Source organism: Delphinapterus leucas, chromosome 8 (assembly GCF_059928025.1).
Source record: "Delphinapterus leucas isolate spDelLeu-1000000601 "Yukka" chromosome 8, BTC_Dleu_Yukka2, whole genome shotgun sequence".
In the NCBI taxonomy this organism is placed as follows: Eukaryota; Metazoa; Chordata; class Mammalia; order Artiodactyla; family Monodontidae; genus Delphinapterus; species Delphinapterus leucas.
The window spans coordinates 56,198,409-56,219,700 of NC_143136.1; the positions used below are offsets into that span (position 1 = coordinate 56,198,409).

Genomic DNA, 21,292 nt, shown 5'->3' on the forward strand with positions numbered 1-21,292 from the left:
CACAGCAGCAGTACCTGTCTCCCCTTTTGTAGTGAAACAGTCCATTTTGGGGCTGAACCTCATCCAGCCTTTGTCCATTCCTCTTCTCTTGCAGCTCTAGGGGTAGCCATGTGACCAAGTTCTGGCCAGGGTGATCTAAGTGGAAGGGAGTCTGCGTCTGGGAGCTTCTGCTTCCTGTTGCTTGGAATCCTAGAACCTAAGCACAGGGCCACACCTACCTGAATAGCAAGACAGAAGAGCTTGGGTCCCTAAAACTGTGGATCACTGTGTCAGTTCTGGCCCTCCCACCCAGACTTCTATGTGAGAAAGAAATTTAATCTGTGGCTTAACACCACACAAGTTTATTTCTTGATCACATCACCTTGTCCAATGATGGTCAGCAGGGAGACCCTGCTCATTGTGGGTACTCAGAGGCCCAGGCTGAAGTGTTCCACCTCAACCAACGCTTCCACCATGGCTGAGACAGGCAAAGAGAGTGTGGTGAATTGTATACTCTTAAAACTTTCACGTGAAAATGACACACATTTCATTTTTTGGGCTAATCCAAGTCACATTACCATGCCTAATCTCAGAGGGTATGGAAGTACAGTCCTACCATGTGCCCCAAAGGGAGGAGAACCAGACTATGTGAACTGTCCTAATGACTACTGCAATTTCTGTTTTGTTTAAGCCACTATTATTTTGGGTTTTCAGTCACTTTCAACTTTACTGAATCCCAACCAATACAGGAATGATCACATCAATGCTGTGATCAGTAGGTTTAAACCAAGTCCCATAAGAGAGGTTGTTGCTGAGTGTCCCCCTTATTCTCTGCAGGATTTGCAGGGGTCATTTTCTCCCCAGGGTTTTCTGGGAGAAACACCTCCTCCTCCCATCTCATTTATAGTCATCCATGAATCATTAAGATCTAGTACACTGGAGACAAATCTCTAAGAATTCCTACTCCTACAGTTTACATTGTCATCCCTAGCTCCTTCTGTTTAGAAAATGTTCCCAATTTTTGTAAAACAGAGCTCTATTCTTGCTCAATTCTGCCTTGTTCCTGTATTCAAACCTTACTCCTGGAGTTCTGTCATCTTTCCCAGTGGCTCTAAATATGTTCTGGGACTTCTCTGGTGGTCCAGTGGTTAGACTCCTCGTTTCCAATGCAGGGGGTGTGGGTATGATCCCTGGTCGGGGAACTAAGATCCCACATGCCATGTGATGTGGCCAAAAAAAAAAAATGTTCTTACCTCCCTCAATTTGGTATTCATCTTCACTTGACCCTACTATACCTTCCAAATACATGGACAAATGGGTTGTTTATAACTATTGCCTTTATTCTCTCCCTGTTCACCTTTTCTGAATCCCCCATGATGAGGCTTCTGTTTGCTCCACTCCACTGAAACTGTTCTAAAAAGCCATTGACGGCCTTTATCAAGAAGTGTTTGTCTAAAACTCTGGAATTCCCTGGAAACATGCTTTCATATATTTCATATAGTGAGATAATAGTAGTAGATAAAAACAATCATAAGTGCAGTAAAACACAGTAGAACCGTATTAGCATTGAGTAATTTAGGAATGCATTTTGATCTGCTGTAGGTAAAATCGTATATCTGACTTTCCCTGCCCCCAAACACAGGAACCGGCTGTGGCAGAAGGCTGACATAAGATATTTATTCTTTAAACCAGCCCTATTCTGTAACACATGCATTAGATCTGTAATCCAGTGCTTATTGGCTATGTGTAGCTGTCACCTAGAAGCAGGCCTACTTTATTAAAAAAAAAAAAATCAGGTTAGTTGCAGGGATAAAAATTCTATAGACTATTGACAGAGGAAGTATTTTTGTTTTGGTTACTGGAGAACTAGTCCATACACAGAATGGACCACGCTTGCTCTTTTGCAGTCTCATTCTTTAGCAGGAAAGCAGAGCCATATCAGATATGAATATGAAGGACAAAAGCAGCCCTGGAAATACAAAGCAATAGTCTATGTTACAGGTTTAACACACTCATTTAATTTCATTGGAAAAAATAATGAAACTGGTAAAAAGTATTTATGGAACCAGAGGAGAGCATATTTTGCTGGTTTTACTTTATGTTTGAAGTTTTGGGTATAGCTCTGCCTATAAATACTGAAATGCCTAACATAAAGAACGCAGCCTGGGGCATACCCCATAAAACTTAAAGTGCAATTAAATGAGCAATTTCCACTGGAAATAAAACGGGCATGTTGAGTGGAATATGAATTAAATTGTGCATAGAACTCAGGCCTGCACTAGGCTTTGGAGAGGACCTGCTGGTTTCAGTAGCAACCTGTGCTACACTGACCTACATCTATAGGTCAAGGCCAGTAAGTAACAAAAGATAACCGCAGTTAGCCTGAAGATCAGGGCATTTCAAATGGTGGTTAATAAAGTTCCCCTGTCATTATGTCTCCTGGAAAGCCCCAGCAAAATGATGACTGATAACAAAGGATTAAATCCGACCCTCCATTACACTGTAGATACACTGAGTTCCTCCACTGTGTTTGCTATACAGAATTTTTGACATGTCCCTCAAACTTTATTTTCACCTTCTGAGTGTTCCCTCCTGCATCAAAGTCAGCTAGGTGTCCTTAGATAAGCGTTCATGAAGATTTCAGTTAGAAAACCTAAATGTCATCAACACAAATATCCGTTGATATTATAAACCACAGTCTGTCCTGGTTCATTTCTGGGACCTTATTTGGAGACTAAAGGTCAATGATTCATTGCTATCCTAAGGGAAAACTCAGCTCAGGAAGGGATTTAGCCCTGTAGCCCTGTGAGGTGCCACACGTATACGTTTGACTCAGGGAGGGACCGGCTGGTAAGTACAGAAAACATGTTTATCTCACTCACAGTGTAGTTGGTAAAGCAAGCCCGCCCAAGATATAAAGCTTAGCATTTTTTTCTTTGAGAAATCAGGGTGAGGGAAGGAAAGCTTGACATTTTCCTGCCAATGAAAGCCAGAGGATAGCTCAGGGAGATGAGCCCCTCCCTCCCAGTTTTCTCCCAAGCCTCCCACCTCTACTGTGGCTGGAGGAAAAGAGGGGTAGGGGTGGGTAACAGGCCGGTGACTTGAATGAGTATCACCTGCTATTTAAAACGTTGGCAAGTCAAACAAATTATTTCTTTTTGAAATTATGACATTTCACTGTAGTTTTGTCTGTATTCACCTCTTGCCAAAATAAACGGTGTCTGTCATTTTTCTAATTGTAAAAATGTACTACATATGTATATGAAACTTTCCCAAATGAAAAATATTTTCCATGTCAGCATATACTTTGAACTTTCCGCGTACGACTTTGTCTCATCCAGACCCACATCTCAGCATATCTTACTTGCATAACGATAATTTCTGTCGTGAACCATGTACTGTTTCCTGCTCTTTTGTCCAGGGGCTGGCTTTCCCTAAAATGAGCAGTTGTGTGCATTTAGATGGCTGACCCGTTCCTCCCCATGGACCTGCAGCCATGGAAGTGTCTGGAAGGGCAGGATGAAAGAACCGAAATCTGGTCTCTTGGAGCCAGGAAGTGTAAAGCTGAAGCTAGTTACAAGAGAGGAAGATGTAGGAGTTAATTAGGAGCTAAACCAGTAAAGTCGCTCTCTGTGTGTGACCTTGTTGTATGGGACATTTGTCTTAGACTAAAGGCATAATAAAAAAGGCACTTTATTTAGGTTAACAGAGCATTATATAACTGGAAAATTTTAATTTTATTTGTATAGTGAATACTTTGTGGAGGAAAAAAGACTTCCCCTCGGTTTATTATTTGAATAAGAAAAAAAAACCACCCCACGAATTCTTTAATGATGCATTTCTTTATTTTTTGACGACAAAAGCTTGGAGGCACAAAATTGGGTTATTTTAATCGTTTTTACTGTTTGTTCACAGTTAAAGTAATTTCCTGTTTTCCTAGGAAAACTATGGTCAGTTTAAAAACATCTTTGTTAATTAGCAAGCTGTGACGCAATGTATCACTGCATCTTTAGAGCTCTGGCGCCAGCTAGTGGCCGAAGAGGGGAGCGGCGTTGTCACTCTCAAATCGGAGAAAGCGGCAGTCATCTTGTTGCCTCCCCTTAACCATCGTTCTTCCCCATTTTTTCTGGTCAGTATAATGGGGGATCATTGCAGTGTGGCCAGAGAGGGGCAGACGTGATTACAGATGAAAGTAGAGGAAAGTGGTGAGCAGGGGCGGAGAGAGGAAAAGCCAGACATATGCAATCGTTCTTCCAAAGGATTTTAGAAGAGATCATTTATTTGAAGTACTCCTGACATGTTGATGGAGCAGCTCAATCTTTTGCCAGTGAACGTTTAGCCTTTTGTTTTTCATTTATAGATATATTTGAATATATACTTAGGACATGTAATAACTATGGAACTTCACCACAAACACAGCACTGAGGACAGACACGTTGTAAGTCTAAATTTGCGTTCATTTTTAAGTAGCAAATATTTTTGCTGTGAACAGGCTCTGCTACCTTCTCACTGGTACAACTCTTAAGATGAATGACTCTCAAATGGTTAATAAAGCAGAAACCTCTTAAGATGATATTTGTAGCTGGTACACTATGAAAAAAAATATAAAAATTCCAGGCAAAGGACACTTTATTTGGGACGTATGAAGTATGTTTAGGCTTGAGCCCAGTCTTCCAGTTGAAATAGGTTCTGATGATTTACAGGAAAACTGAAAACATACAGTATTTATTTTAAGAACAAAGAATCTTTGGCAGGCCATCTTTCTCATTTAATTAAGCCATAACTGATCTTACTAGGGTTATGGAGGGACTTCAAATGCTAATAAATAAAACCTGAAGCTGAGACATTTCTTTCATTAAATAGCGGGAGCTGTTTATAACTCTATTACTTATTGCTAAAATCAATTACTAGTACTAATATTCGGTGTGGAATTTATTATGAAAACAAGCTGAAGCTTGTGAAGAACTTTCCTTTTTAGATGTCATTTGTATGTCTATATCTGTATCAGTTATAGAGAATAAGAATAATCTGAACTGGAATTTCTTATAATAATACTTTTGGAAGGCAGATCTAATTTAAGAGGAGGTTTCAGGCAGGAAGAATTGTCAGTCTTACCTGGCAGTCTAATTTATGTTACTCTGCTGTTGGGGAAATGCATTTAAGATCTTCTCTATGTGAGATAGATGGTAGAATAGCTGGTCATGGTTCTGCTCTGTGAGATTTACATAAACTACTATTTTAAGCTTATTTTACACTTTTTCTAAAAGCTGCATATTTCATATTAAAAATTCGCCTAACCTTGTTAGCCAAGTTAAAATGTAGATATTTTCTCTTTGGTTTTAAGCATCTTGTAACTTTTGGTGAATAATAAGGCCTTGGTTAACAATCTTAAAATTTTCATTTTATCTGGTCTCCTCTGTGTCTCTTTTATCTTTTTCTTGAGATGGAAGCTGAGCTCATATAATTGAATGAGTTTCAAATCAGTATCTGAAAAGGAGCATTATTATTTTTTTGAAAAAGAAAATTAATATATACAAGGCTCTTTCAATGGCAGTAGATTAATTGAAACTGAAAAGAATGATAGAATTTAACTGCCATAAAATTTTGAGAGTTACAGCAAGATAAAATAATTTATGCTGTTTTAAAACAGCTTTGTAGTATGCAAGTATGTATGTACTTATTTTAAATGCTGAGTTTGTGATTAGGTCTATCTTTAAAACTGTTAATGGTTGCATTAAAATATTTTGATGCCTGCTACAATCCTTATGTAACTTCCCATATGCTGCCAAATAAATGCTTTGAAATGTCATTCCATCATAATTCAAAATTTACTCATATTTTGATTTATCATTTGAATTTAATTTCTCATTACTTTTTGATATTATAAAATTAGAAATTATATTGCAAAATGAACATATTTGAAGGAAGGAAGGAAAATATACCTGAATATATATATATATTTTTCATCTTTGGAGATTTCTCTGATGACTTTTTAACAGTGCTATTAGCAAATAACCAGTTCACTCAATTTGGATCCTCCTTTCATTTGAAATAGTCTAAAATTTTTACAAAAGGAATAAATGTAGGATATCATTTTTAATCGTGGGTGTCCCTGAATGTGACATGAAAACAAATTTACAAATAAATACACTCATACCTCATTCTGATATTCATATTTGAAGAGACAAGGCATACTAAAATGCATATTTACGAATAGTTAAATGTTGGTTTTGCCTCTAGATAACGCGGTTGCTAAATAGCACCATCTTCCCTCACAGAGTGATACTGGAGCCCTCTACAGACCTCCCCATTAGGAGACGTTGGCACAGTATGAGGGGGGACACATTATGAGGGGGGACACATCTGCCAGCAAAGTACTACAGATGGTTCCCCTCATTAGCCTTCAGAACTCCAAGCAACCATCACGGAGGAGGCTGGGACCTCACTTGGACAAGATGTTAAGCTAGCCTCCTGTTCAGTGTCATTATGGTTTTCCAAAATAATCTCCGTAGTGTGCCCTCTTGGGCTTGAGCTGGTCTACATGTCTCACTTGCAGAGATTTGAGATTGCAGCCCTGTGTCCAGTTTGCCAAAGGGCATTATATGATCTTCAGATTTGATAAAGTTCCACAGCAAGTCGGACTTGGAAAATTTCTTAATCTAAATGCGGTGGCTGGACAGCCTTGCCACTCCCCAGAAGCTCATTAGCGTAGCTTTTGGAATTCCAGGCAATGCTCATCTTCATGTACGTGCTTGCTTATTACACTCAATGCATCGACAGTCTCATTTCTCCTCTTCCCCTCGACCCACTGATTTATTGGCATAATGGCATTTTAATTTTTTTTTGTTTACTCTTTGTTTATGAATCAGCCTTAAAGTCAGGGCACCAAGCCCTGGCAACTGGAAGTGTTAAGTTTAGAAGTAGAAACAGCAGGGGAAGACCATACTGTTTTATACTCTGCAGTTTCTCTGGCTGGATTATTATTATAATAATTATTATAGTTGTTGTTTTACATTTATAACAAAGATGTTTACAAGCTATGTACATTTATAACATAGATGGTTAGAATACAGATAATCTCCATGTGCTAGACTATTACAGAGAGTCCAATTTTATTCTTTAATCATATGAAATTATTAGGATACTGCTAAGAATAATTGATAGGCAAGAATTTGGCAGTAAGTTTTCTTTTCTGTCTTTAATCCGGGGAAAGATTCTGTCTACAATTTTTTTTGTTTCTTGAAAAATGAAATCAGCTAAAATCTTTATGTAATCTCTGTGGTTCTTCTCTGGCCTTTACAGCTCTCCCCCCAACTTTTTTTCCCCCTGAAATAAAGCATAGAAGTTAAAATATACCATCTGACATATATATATATATATATTTTTTTTTTTTTTTTGCGGTACGCGGGCCGCTCACTGTTGTGGCCTCTCCCGTTGCAGAGCACGGGCTCCGGACGCGCAGGCTCAGTGGCCATGGCTCACGGGCCTAGCTGCTCCGCGGCATGTGGGATCTTCCTGGACTGGGGCACGAACCCATGTACCCTGCATCGGCAGGCGGACTCTCAACCACTGCGCCACCAGGGAAGCCCCATCTGACATATTTTTGAGATTGTGATGATGAGGGGAGGTCCCACCACAATCACTGGGTGTTCTAATATGACCCAGACTTAATTTTCACTTCGTAAGTTAATAAAATACAAAAGCCCAGTGTTCTTTTCTTTTTTTTCCAAAGGAACATTTATTTATTTATTTATTTTGGCTGTGTTGGGTCTTCGTTGCAGTGCACGGGCTTCTCATTGCGGTGGCTTCTCTTGTTGCAGAGCGCAGGCTCTAGGCACGCGGGTTTCAGTAGTTGTGGCACATGGGTTCAGTAGTTGTGGCTCGCAGGCTCTAGAGCACAGGCACAGTAGTTGTGGCACATGGGCTTAGTTGCTCCGCGGCATGTGAGATCTTCCCGGGCCAGGGATCGAACCCTTGTACCCTGCGTTGGCAGGTAGATTCTTAACCACTGTGCCACCAGGGAGGTCCCAGCCCAGTGGTCTTTAATATTATTTTCTTATGCTTGATGAGGTCCTTGGGTTAGTAGGTTTTCACTACCGTAAAATAATTTACAATATCTGAATGACTTTTTACTTTCTAAATCAGCCATTGTAATATCTCTGGACATACATTTAATATATTGTAGCCCTTCCTAGATTATTCTGCTCTATTGGAGGGGAAGGAACTCAAGAGTGATACTCCCATACCTGAATTGGTGATTTTGCCCATACTGTCAGGAAAATTATCTCTTAATGTGTGGCTTAAACCCATGTCCCCTGCATTCGCAGGCAAATTCTTAACCACTGCGCCACCAAGAAAGCCCCAAGTTTTAACAAATTAAGAAAGAATTAGTTTTTTTTGTAAAACAGTATAAGACTTAAAATTCCATGATGGGGAGTTCCCTGGTGGTCCAGTGGTTAGGACTTGGCTCTTTCACTGCCGGGGCCTGGGTTCAATCCCTGGTCAGGGAACTAAGATCCAGCAAGCTGCCCTGTGTGGCCAAAAAAAAAAAAAAAAAAAAACTATGATGGGATGACAATTCTGTGGATCCACATTTCTGGTTCTCCCCCATGTTGAAATTAAAATCTGCAATCTCAGAGTGATCAGAAAACTTTAGGGAGGAGTAGTATTTGAGCAGAGCTTTGAAGTTGGAAAGAACTTTATGGGGTTGGTGGTGGGACTATAGTAGTGATGAGAAAGAAAGATACTTTAGGCAGAAAGAAGATCATAAAGGGGCCCCTGTTAGACTGGCACATAGGAACTTTGGGTAACTACAGGGGAGTGGGAGGCTATCTGCCGGGAAGTTTCAGTGTGCAGCTAATTAGTTAGGGCTTTATTCTGGAGGCAGTGGGAGCCAGGGAGGGTTTTAGAGGGAGACATAATAGGAATAAGATTCCAGGGAGATTGATTTGGTGACGGTACAGGACCCTTAAAGATTTAATCAAATTGATTTAGCATCAGCATTAGAAAGCAACATAAAGGAGTTATAATTTAAAAGTCACTGTTCACGTAATTTTAGAACATGATTTAAAGTGTTTTTATATCATCTTCCATGATTAATACAGTCAATGCTAAAGTCTGGGAGAACAAATCTGAGTAGAGCTATGTATGGGTATTTTTGTTCCATGAATATTAATAGCAACATTGTGCATTTGAGGAGTGTATTTTATTCCAAATGGTTGTTTTGTTCTTCCATCGATCTGGTAACGTTAGCAGATGTTTATAAAAATAACAGGTTTATAAGCCCCTCCCTTTACCTCCATGATCTCCTTTTGATTGCATATGTAAATGCAGAGTTCTAGATTAGACTGAAGCTTATAGCTATTTCAGTTTTTTCTGTCAGGAGTTGAGAATATTGTTCTATTTGTTTTAAGTAAGGTTTGGATTTTATTTTGTAGGTGTATTACATTGTGATACCATAGTTGATTCAATTATATGCACTCATAGGAAACACTTTTTGGAGGGGAATAGATTAGAGTGTCATCCAGTTACATGTAAGTATTCAGTACTGTCTTTCTTTTTCTAAAAAAAATGTATAGGGGCTTTCCTGGTGGCGCAGTGGTTGAGAGTCCATCTGCCGATGCAGGGGACGCGGGTTCGTGCCCCGGTCCGGGAAGATCCCACATGCCGCGGAGCGGCTGGGCCTGTGAGCCATGGCCGCTGAGCCTGCGCGTCCGGAGCCTGTGCTCCACAACGGGAGAGGCCACGGCAGTGAGAGGCCCGCGTACCGCAAAAAAAAAAAAAAAAATTATAGTTTATAGACATACTATGTTAATATTAATATTAGCAGTGTATTTTATTTTGTCCAGAAAGAAGAAAGTACAATAACATGAAAAAAGCTAAAGGGAGTCCTAATTACAGACAGAGAAGAGATTTAAAAAATTTTAGTAAAATATAATATTTAAAAACTGATATACAATTTATATCAATAAATTAAAAGGCCGTATACTATACTTTAAAAAGTATCAGAATATTTTTAGGGGTGGGGCGGAAAGCCCAATAAGACAATCATTTTCTTCTAAACCATTTGACAAAGAATGAGAACTTAGAATAATTAGCTGTGCTTAGTGTTCATACTCTTTTAATGCAGTACATGTGTTTATCTGTTGAACCAATAGTACCACGATTCAAGTGACTCATCATTTCTGGCTTATGCAGCCATAATTGTCATCTTTGACTTCCATGTCAATGAGTACTTCCATCTAACTTTATGTAAATATATAGGGCTCTTTAGACCCTGTGTTTTGTGTTATCACAATTTTTGATTGGCTCAGACAGGGCAGGTTGATTATCATTAAAGTGTTATTTATTTCTATTTTATTAAGCCCCTTTTATATTCATGTTACAGGTTAATTTATACTTTTATTTCATACACTACTTGGCTTTACTGATTAATATGCCCCATGGCATTCAATAAAATCAGGCAGTGGAGGAAATAAGAGTGGTATTAATTTCTAACATTGCTATAAATTTGCCTTAATAAAACTAGCTCAATAGCATTACTGAAGTAACACAATGGATGCTTTCAGATTGCTAACAAAGATGCAACCAAACAATTTTCTTTTCTGAATTTAACATAATCCTACTGCCTTATCTTTCTAGTGTTGAAATGAAACCTGCCATATATTTTTTCCCTCTTTCAAAGGTAATTTAATAGTTGGCATAATACTACAGTACACAGCTCTCCATTTGACTTATTCTAATGCCTTATTCAGACTTTAGATTATAAACTGTGCAAATTAACACAGGCCCACAGGCCCCTGGGGGAAGAAAAAACCTTTATTCTTGTAATAATTTTCATAAAGATTAAACTATATCTCCGGCATCAGTTACTTGTCCTTCTTTAGTGTATTAATGCTCAATGCCAATAATAAATATTCTTACTGTGAAATCTGATAATATGGAGTGGTAGTGAAAATCTATGTGCTGGATTAATTTTTTTGTCAGTTTCCCCACCACTCCCACCCCAACCGCTTAATTAAATAAGGTTGGAGTTAGGATTTATAGGAACTTATAAAGACAAGGACACACTACCACCCACTGATTTTTGGATCGCAAAATTTTGATGGTAAAGAATGTTATCCATTATTATGTAATCAAATTCATAAGAGAACACTTATTCTCTCCCTGTCGTTTATTAGATTGTAGCCAGACTGGCCAAAAAATTGTTACAAATCAGAAATTTGCCCTCATCTCCATTTTTCTGAAATAATAAGTATACTTTGTTTAACCTGAAGTTCCCCCTTTCTTAGCTTTTCAATAATTTCTCTAAGTTCTAGCATAAATCTAATTGGAAAGAGAATTGATGTAAAACTCATACACACATCTCACAGGGAGATGTGTGTATGAGTTTTAAGTTAGTAAAAATGACTCGAGAGGCAGAGGTTCAAAAACCAACTAAAATCAACATCCCTGGGGGAAATGGTCACCAGTAGCTTAAGGTCTAGATCAAGCATCCAAAAACTACAGCCCATAGGCCAAATGTGGCCTCCCCCTGTCCTATACAGCTTGCAAATTCAGCCATACTCATATATGAGTATGACAAATAACATTTAAAATAACAAATGTTATACAAATAACAAATAACAATGTTAAACAAATAACATTTAAAAACTCTCCTTTGCATAAAAATATCAGGAACTATGTTCATTCAACAGATATTTATCAGCCTCTGTGCCAGGCACTGATCTCGTCCTGGGGATATAACTGTGAGACAGTTAGGGCTTCTGTCTCCTTACAATATAGACTTGCTCTTTTATTTACTTTAATATACTGGTGAAATTTCACACATTAGTAGGGAAGATATTTGGGGACAGGAAAAAATTCTTTTTTGGGGAGTCTATTTGTATTTTAAATGAAAAAGGAACTCCTGGATTCCTTAAATCCCCATCACAACAAACATCTTTGCCCACGAAACAGTTCAAGAAGCAGTGGAAGACTGAGTCATCCTTACACCCATGCTCTGCTCAAGGGCTTATTTCTTGGCTTTTATTAAATCAACTTAATGGAGTGATTTTTTCCCCCCACTCAACTCAAATGAATCCAGGTCTAGTAGATAGGTGGATTTGGTGTTACCATGCGTTCTTTTGCTCAGTGTTTGGTTAAAATCACATTTTTAGGTAATTCACATTAAAAAAGATGTGCCTTTCATGTTGGTGTATTTTGCAGCCTTCAACTTTATGGAAAAGTAAAAAGTCCATCTTTGCGCTTTCTGTTACTCAGTCAACAAAGATCCTCTTTGCTCATAAAAAGGAGACTTTAAGAAGAAGCATTTCTAAATCACTACTCAAAACAGTTTTTAGTAAAAAGTTATTTTCAAGGGAATAATCTACATCCTGGATCCTGAGAGTGCTGATTCAAAAGCAAAACAACAATTTTGGAGACTTGGGAATGTCTCATCTTAGAAAGTTAGTATTAGCAAGCAGAGAACCATTTGTTTCCAGAGACCAACTTATAACCTCAGCCTGGGAAATAAGGGGCTTCCACTGGGTTCACAGTCTTCAAGTAACCATTTACTCGCAAACATGCTGACTCAGTGAATTGACTCAGTCCATGGAGAGAGTGGCCATACTAGCCTCCATTAGCTCCAGGAAATCTGTTTGTCCGCTACTTTGGAAAAAAGAGTTTGGAATGTTTGACTCAAACTCCTTAATTTCTATGTGTCTAGATGGATTTTTTGAAGTGGACAGACAGAATCTAGTTTATTATATTTCAGGATGTATTTGACAATGCCTTTGATTGAACAGTAGCTGGTCAACACACAAAGGACTACACACACACACACACACACACATGCGCGTGCACACACACACACACCCTCAGTCAATAGGCTAAACTAAAACTAAAGTTTTGCTTTATAATCAAATGGAGAAATTTTATCTAGGTAAGAGTGGGGAAGTCAGGCCTGTTGGTGAAATGAGTTAGGCAGTGAATTGAAACAATATAAGATTATGTACTTTTAGCTAATAGGTAATTAAACTGTATTGTTTGTGACACCTCATAACTTTGAATCCAGGTACAATTACATGGCTTGGAATCTCCCACCCCATACTATCTAATCCAAAGTCATTGCAAATAAAATACAAATTAAATAATGCCCCAAATGCTTCCAACTTAAAATCTTGTTCTATAAGTAAGTCTAAAACCTTTAGGAGTCTGTAAAAATGTATCTTAATAAGTCATTCTTTGCAGAGCTTTCTGGGGTATGATGCTTAACAGAATGGATCACCTACAAAAATATGGTGGTTTGGGACATGTTGGTATAAAGCAAGTAGAACTTGTTTGATTGGTGAGAACTAGAGAATATTGATGCAACTTTAAATTTCAGATAGTCTCAACTTAAATCTTTAGTTAAATCAAATGATCAGAACTCAGCAAAATATATGCAAATGTGAGATGAAAGGTGCCAAGATTTTTTCCCCTGTATTTATTTTTTAAACAACTCCTTAAAGAGTTACTACTCTTTGAGGATAAGGATATCATATTCTTTTTGAAGGGAAACATTGTACTCTATAGTGAGACTTGTACTGTCTTTTGTGCCATTATTAATACATTTCCTGTTTAAGGAAATGACTTTTTTTTAACATGATAGTTTAAACTTCAAAATAAGTGCTATTGACTTTTAAAATGTCTTATCTTACCAATGTCATTCTGGGCATGAAGAATAAAGTGTGGAAAATGGTTGTCACATTAATCCTATTGTCATGAGAGTCTCCTTTTTGAATGAAGTGGTTTATGTTTGGTGTCTTTTTTTGTGTGGGGGGCAATTAAGAGAGGGAAAGTAAGTTTTGTAGCTAAAACAAACAGACCCTTTACTTTTAGATTAATGACATTTAAAAATACAAATATATTTATAATATAAATTAAGATCAAGAACATCTTCCATAGATCTTGTCCTCATATTTACAAAGGTCATACAAGTGTCCTCATACAATTCTATCTAATCAATTCTATTTTCTTTCACTTCCTTTTTTCTGTTCTTACTGCATTCTTCAAAACCATAATTTTATTTTATTTTATTTTTAAGAACTATTTTAATTTTATTTTTTTTGGTTGTGTTGGGTCTTCGTTACTGTGCGTGGGCTTTTCTCTGGTTGTGCCGAGCGGGGACTACTCTTCGTTGTGGTTCGCAGGCTTCTCATTGCAATGGCTTCTCTTTTCGCGGAGCACAGGCTCTAGGTGCGCGGGCTTCAGTAGCTGTGGCACGTGGGCTCGGTAGTTGTGGCTGGTGGGCTCCAGAGCGCAGGCTCAGTAGTTGTGGCGCACAGGCTTAGTTGCTCTGGGGCATGTGGGATCTTCCCGGACCAGGGCTCGAACCTGTGTCCCCTGCATTGGCAGGCGGATTCTTAACCACTGCACCACCAGGGAAGCCCAAAACCATAATTTTAAATTTAACAAAATTTGAATTGCAATATTAAGCACAGAAAATAGGAATAGCAAAGGTTTTGTGGTATCAGATTTTTCATGTTATCTACTGAAAGCACATTTTACCAGTGAATGACATATATGATTAATGAGTATTTAATATTATTATTTAATAATAAAAGATATGGATTCCACTGTGAAAACACTAACATTTGCTGACTGGAATCTACTTATATTTTCACTTAATTTATTCTAGTTCAGATATTTTTCAGTTATAAAATAAGCAAGGTAGTTATACTGTTAAAGTATACAAGTGTATTCTTTAGCTTTTTTCCCCTGTATATTTATATATTTAAAAAATCTCTCTCTTCCTCTCATTATTGAGGTCTTAATCTTAAAGGTTAGGTGACCCTTAGTTCTGAAAAGTACAGAGCATTATAATGAATAATAAATTATAGTCTGGAGTAACTGTCTTAATTGTGCATTAATAGTAATAGCTAATATTTATTGCATACTTATTTGTGCTAGGCAATGTGCTAAGTGCTTTAGGTACATTAGTTCATTTAGTTGCACAAGAAAGCCATGGGTTACTTTTACCCTCATTTAATAGGTGAGAAAACAAACTTGCGGTTGAGTGACTTACTGAGTCTCCCACAGCTGTTAGTGGTAGAGCAAACTAAGAGAAGAATTTCAAGGAGTAAGGAACAGTCAACAGTGTCAAATGATGTAGAGAAAAGTTGTTCACTGGATTTAGTAACTAGAAGGTAGGTCCCTGGTGACTTGCTAGAGCAGTTTTGGGTGAATGGTTCAGGAAGAAGCCAGTGGGATTGAGGAGTGACCAGGGATGAGTGGGAAGGAAATACTGTGAGTGCAGTCTCTGCGTTTTCACCTTTTCTACTCCCTGTGGTGATTTCTTCCTCTGCTTCCAATCTCAGGGAAAGAAAAAAACACTTCTTGGGCAATCACTGGAAAGCAGTACATTGTGTAAGCTTCATAGTGACCCTGTGATATAACTATGGTCTTCATTTTGTAGGTGGAGAATGGAGGATTTGAGTGGTTTATACACCAACCCAAGGCCCACAGTTGGCAAGTAGCAGGGCTCTAGGCCAAATTCACGTCTCATTCCAGAGCTCACATTCCAACCACTGCATTTGTCTAGAATTTAGTTGTCTTCATGCTTGCTCTTTTCTCCTTTCTTCCCAAATCTGCCTGCAGTCATAGAACTAATAAACTTATTCTCACAGAAGTACAAATAATAGATAAAGCTTAATGTGTTCTCTTTCCTGATGCATTTTTGGAATGATCATTGGATGTGCTCATTTTACACTTTTATAGTGTAATTTTAATTTTACATTTAATATGTTACATTGTAGGAAATATACAAACAGAAAAGTGAACACAGCATGAGTGTACAATTTGAAGTATTGCCAGACCTCCAGAAATTTCCTGGTCTCCTTCCTTATCCCATTCCCCCTCCTCTCAGAGGCAACCACTAGCCCAACTTTTGTGGCATTATTTCCTTGTGTTTCTCTGTAGTTTTCTCATCTTAGTTATGCATCCCTAAGCAACATAGTTTAGCTTGGACTGTTTTGGCACTTTAGGTAAATGGAGTTACGTGTATTCTTCTGTCTTGCTTCAGTTGCTCAAAATTATACTTTGAGATTCATCCATGTTGTGTGTGGTATTACTGCATTAATTTTCAATGCTGAATAATATTCATTGTATGAATTTACCATGTTATTTATCCATTTTATTGTTTAGGGACATGTGAGTTCTTTCTAGTTTTGAGCGATTAAGACCAATGCTGTCCTTTTCTTGATTAAATTGAAGGCAAGAAGCTCTAAGAACGCACTTTTAAACATTTTAAAATATTTTAGGAGGTTGGGAGCCCTTTCCAATTCCCTTGAAATGAAACCCCACAGGTGGTTCCTGTGGGGTTCCTGATTTCTTACTCATGCGGCCAAGCTTGAGGACTGAGGGGCATTTCTAAATTAAAATGTTTAAAGAGGTCAGGTGAACTGAAAAAACAAAGAAACAGTTATTACCAGATCTCCCATTTCCCCTAGCTCTTCCACTTCATTGTTGCAATCTTAGCTAAATGCAGTCAGCTTGCATATTTTCCTACATCAGTCCTTTGATCAGCAAAGTAATTTCTTTTCCTTCCTCTGTACAGATCTTTTAATTATAGTAAGCTCATTCTTTGAAGAACAAACATGGTAAAAAATACGAACAACTTGAATAATTTTCAGTAACTATCTAAAATAACTGATTTTGCATGGGATCAAATAACTACTTAATTTTTGCAAAATGAATCATCCAAATATAATACAACCAGTAATAAGATCACAGTGTATCATATACTTAATAACATAGACAAATAACAAAATAGGCAAAGTATAGTGGAGTGGTTCAGCATATAGGCTCTGGAGACAGACTGAGATCAGATTCTAGGTCTACCTTTTTTACTACCTATAGCAACTGGGTGAATTTCTCAACCTTTCAGACTCAGCTTTCCTGAGCTATAAAATAAGGACAGTAGCAGTACTTATTTCATAGGGCTGTTGTGAGCATCCAATAAGAAAATGTATTAATTGCTTACCATAGTGTCTACTTTAGCAAAGTTCAATAAATGTTAGATACTGTTGATACATTTAGCCTACCAGAAGGGCAGAATAACCAGAGGATTTATTAACAGATCTTTACAGATAGTCATCTACTTATGTCATAGCTATTATTCAACATTTAATAGGCTCCTCTACTGTGCTAGAGGTTGTGGGTCACACAAAAGAACGATTTGTGGAGATAAGCATTAGGAAATCAGAGACAAGTGGCAACGCTAAATAAAATACATTTGGAAACATAAAGTAGGAAGTGATGGTGGATCAGTCAGGAGTACAGCTTTCCAGGAGTTGTATTTTGAATCTGATATTAAACTGAGTAGTAGACATAACTTTGCCAAGGAGAAAGTTGAAGTTCTGTCATCCAGAAAATATTTGTGTGCAAAGAGCAGAGAGGAGAAACAGTAAGACTTCTTTTCTGAGGTTTTAGGAATAGGTGATGTTGGGCTGAAGAAGGGAGAAATACTTGGTGGAGTATTTTATGAGCAGCATCTTTAGGACTCATGTTATATATTAGGTAGTAGGAAAAATAAGTTTCAATTCCATTTGGATTGGCTTAAACTATAAACCCTTAAGGTAAAATGTAACTGTACAGTATCCAATTTGGCAGATTATAGGAAAATGGTAATATTTTGGCAAAATAAACTTTTCATATTTTCCTTTTCATAATAAGTGTATAAATAATGAAGTACTTGACATTTCAAAGACTTAAGATTCATATTGAAAAACCAGTTGTGAAATTCCTATAAGTCATTTGAGTTTATATTCTTCTTTTCCTTTATCTTTAGAAATGCCTCCTTTCCTACTGCTTCGATTGTAGTTTGAAGAAAAATTTATTTTATAGTTTGGCTGTAGTAACTGTTGTCCAAATTTTATATAACCTCCATATTCTCTTGACGACTCCCCAGATCAATAGAATCCACTAGATGGCGCCCAGATCTGCCGCTGTGTCTTGCCTCCGCCGGCGGCAGATCTGGGAACAGCTGTGGATTGTCAAAGAGTGGCTGGAGAGGTCAATACGATCCATGTGTAGCAGCTTCCTTAAGGTCTGCTCCAAAATGCTGTTAAGCCTGGTGCTCCTTCAAATTGTTGCTGTAATGGAATCACCAAATATGGTCAACGATGGTGTGGTTTTGAGTATGAGAAAGCCTGCAATTTTGCCCTCTGAGACTTAGCCACAAGCAGGCAGACAGGCATGAGCTGTAGTCCACAGCCTGCTCACGGGCAAATAGCATGCTGGCGATTTAGAAGCTACTCCTTGATGCCAAAGTATTGATTTAGGCAACGACACTTCTATTTATGGGAAAGGGAAAAAGAGACAAGAAGAAGGTATCTAAATGGGAGAGATTATTTTAATATTAGCTTTCATGCAGGCAGTAATCCTCTCATTTCTGTCAGGCAGTTGAACACTCTGCTTGATATGCAAAATCGAGGATATATTCTGATGTAGATTTCAGAGAGTAGGAAATGAGGTTATTTTGTTTTTCTTTTGAAATAGCACTGGGCAGTTTCAGTTATTTCACATACGAAATGCTGAAGGCTTTGTAAAATTATTTTATACTTTATTAATATTCTAAAAGGGACAGATCTCTTCTTTCCAATTCAGAGTAGTGGATAATGACTTTGGCAGCATTTCCCTGCCTTTTTCAAGTTTATGGAAGCCCATTTCTCATCATTAGGCTGAAGATGCAGAATAGAAAGGATGAGCCTTATTCTGGAGCTTGTCACATCAGTGTTGCTACTTAGGTGATTAAAAAGAAGCAGCGGGATCTTGGAGAAAACGTCTGACAAAAGGTAATGGAAACCCAGTAACGGATGAAAATCCTTGATAGATTAAGCATAACTGGCCCGGAAAACGCTCTCTACGAAGTACAGGTGTGCCTTTTAGCTCAAGAGCAAACATAAGACTCTATTCTGAGGCTCTTAAAAAACTTGACCTGCTCTGGCCCCACAAACTAAGGTTTATTTGAAGCTCCCTGAAGTTGATTAGACGCAGGAGGAGGTGTTTTTCTGCAGTTTAGGTTAGGAATTTAGTGGCAGCCAAGTGCTTAATGCAGCTGCTAGTTGGCAGGTTCAATGGTATGGAACTTCTTTCATTAAAAATCGGCAGGCTCCTTTTAATTTTGGTCAAAATAGATTTTGTTATTTTTAAACTTCCTGTGGAATAAAACAGAATTATTTCCCTTTCTTGTACTTGCCCAGCACTCTTATACCCATTCCCATCCTCTTCTGTCATAACAATGGAAGTGTTCAATACAGAATTCTTAAAACTCTCCCTAGGATTATAATTTTGCCTTCGGGGTATACAATATTTCAGCATAATTTTTAGAAAAAACATAATTTTGGGTGTATGGAAATTGTGTAGTAGTCACAGAACCTTCTCTTAAAAATGTATTAGTTAATTTTTGTAGGCTAGAAGTAGACAAGGGGCATTATATTCAATTCTAGAAAGTATTTTGTCTGGTTGTTCAAGTTTGTTTATTGTTTTGAAGGGGGAAAATTGATATACAGTTTAACCCAGAAGTAAAGTACTTTTTCTAAAATAAAACATTTATTTTTATTCATTAAAATATGGTATTTCAATATGCAACTAGGAAAATAATGATTTCTGGTACATTACTCGTGAAAAACCTGAAAGTGACAAAAATGATGGCTGAAAAGCAGATTATGGTTAACCATATAAATCTCTAGAAGTAATATACTTTTCACCTCTGGGTGACACTGTTCAACTGCTTCTTGTTTTTTATGATTGTTTGAAAACCTGATGCTTCCTGTAGATGTATTCTTAAAAGAATCTGTTAAAGAGACATTTCCTCTATCTCTAGTTATCTGCTAAATAACTTTTTGGCACATGGATGTAAATTCAGTATGGTTGTGATTTGCCATTTTAATTACCAAATGATGACCAAATAACATTTAAGATTGTTTATATGGGCAGTTGGCCAGGTTAAAAGCCTGACTTCATCTCCTGGGGAAATGAATCTTGTACTTACCTTTTTGGTAGTTGTTTAACTAGAAAAAGCCATTGAAACACAAGGGAGTTTTGGTTTAAATTTGTTGCCATTTGTAGACATGATTTTAATTCTACACATATGTTTCCATAGAAATCAATTTTATAAAAGGGGAGTAATAGGTAGACTTTGGAGGGATTAATCTATTAAAATAAAAATTTAAGACTCTAGCATTGTTAATTGAGATATTTTTCACTTAATTTTTAAAGCTTAACTGCTTCAGTAGTTCCATTAAAAAAACCCTATAGGGCTTCCCTGGTGGCGCAGTGGTTGAGAGTCTGCCTGCCGATGCAGGGGACAGGGTTCGTGCCCCTGTCCGGGAAGATCCCACATGCCGTGGAGCGGCTGGACCCGTGACCCGTGAGCCATGGCCGCTGACCCTGCACATCGGGAGCCTGTGCTCCGCAACGGGAGAGGCCACAACAGTGAGAGGCCCGCGTACCGCAAAACAACAACAACAACAAAAACCCTATAGAAATCTTTCTATATTTTTTCAGGAATCTTAATTCTTAAGTGATTATTTTAATAATTAAATATAATAACCATATTTGTAATTTTACTAAATGTATGAGTAAGCTTTTCTTTTTACAAACTAGGCAGTGAGTTAGTATTCTGTACCAAGAAACAAATGCACATGTTTGGTTGGTTTTTAAATCTCCAATTATTTATTTTAAACTTGGGGTTCATCTGAAATGCCAGAAGAAGGGGTTATAATGCCAAAGTTAATTTTGTTTTGTCATATACAAAGTAGTTAATCTAAAAATTATTGATTGATATTCTCCCTCTTTTAACTCTTTTAGGACTCAATATTTAAAGCAAAACTAATTTATCTAGGTGTTCTACTGCACAAAATTAATTCTACTGGGACTGGTCCAGGCCAAGCCTCATTATGGAACAGTTCTTCTTGCTGAACTAGCCTAAGCCTGATTCTTACTGGGATACTTTTTCAAAATTATTTACAACACAGAACTTAACCCTTGAGATGCTGTAGAACTGACTTCAGTATTACACTTATTAGGCCACTTGATGGTATCAGGGGTACATTAAAATGAAAGTATGTCTTACCCTTGTTGGCGCTGAGACTCTTACATTAGGCAACTGTATTTATGTATATTGGAGGGATTTTTTAGTTTTGTGATTCATATACCAGGGCTGAGGTAGTCATTAAAAAACTTTTTTTCCCTTGTCTAGTATGTTTCACCATAAACATATTGCTGACCCTTTTTTCCTTTATACATAAGTGATGAATTTACCTCTTTGCCTGGGTGGGTGTATAGTTGT

General features: G+C 37.6%; 1 long non-coding RNA gene across 2 annotated transcripts in view; it reads left to right on the forward strand.

Annotated features, from left to right (window-relative positions):
• The window catches only part of LOC149748562 (uncharacterized), a 144,782-nt gene that overhangs the window by 34,333 nt on the left and 89,157 nt on the right, over positions 1–21,292 (forward strand). Inside the window, exon 1 of one of the 2 annotated variants that reach the window (XR_016393991.1) lies at positions 1,830–18,794. The exons of the other annotated variant lie outside the window; for it this stretch is intronic. This is a non-coding gene — a long non-coding RNA (uncharacterized LOC149748562). Of the gene's footprint in view, positions 1–1,829; positions 18,795–21,292 lie in introns of those variants that run through there. 2 annotated transcript variants of the gene reach the window in all.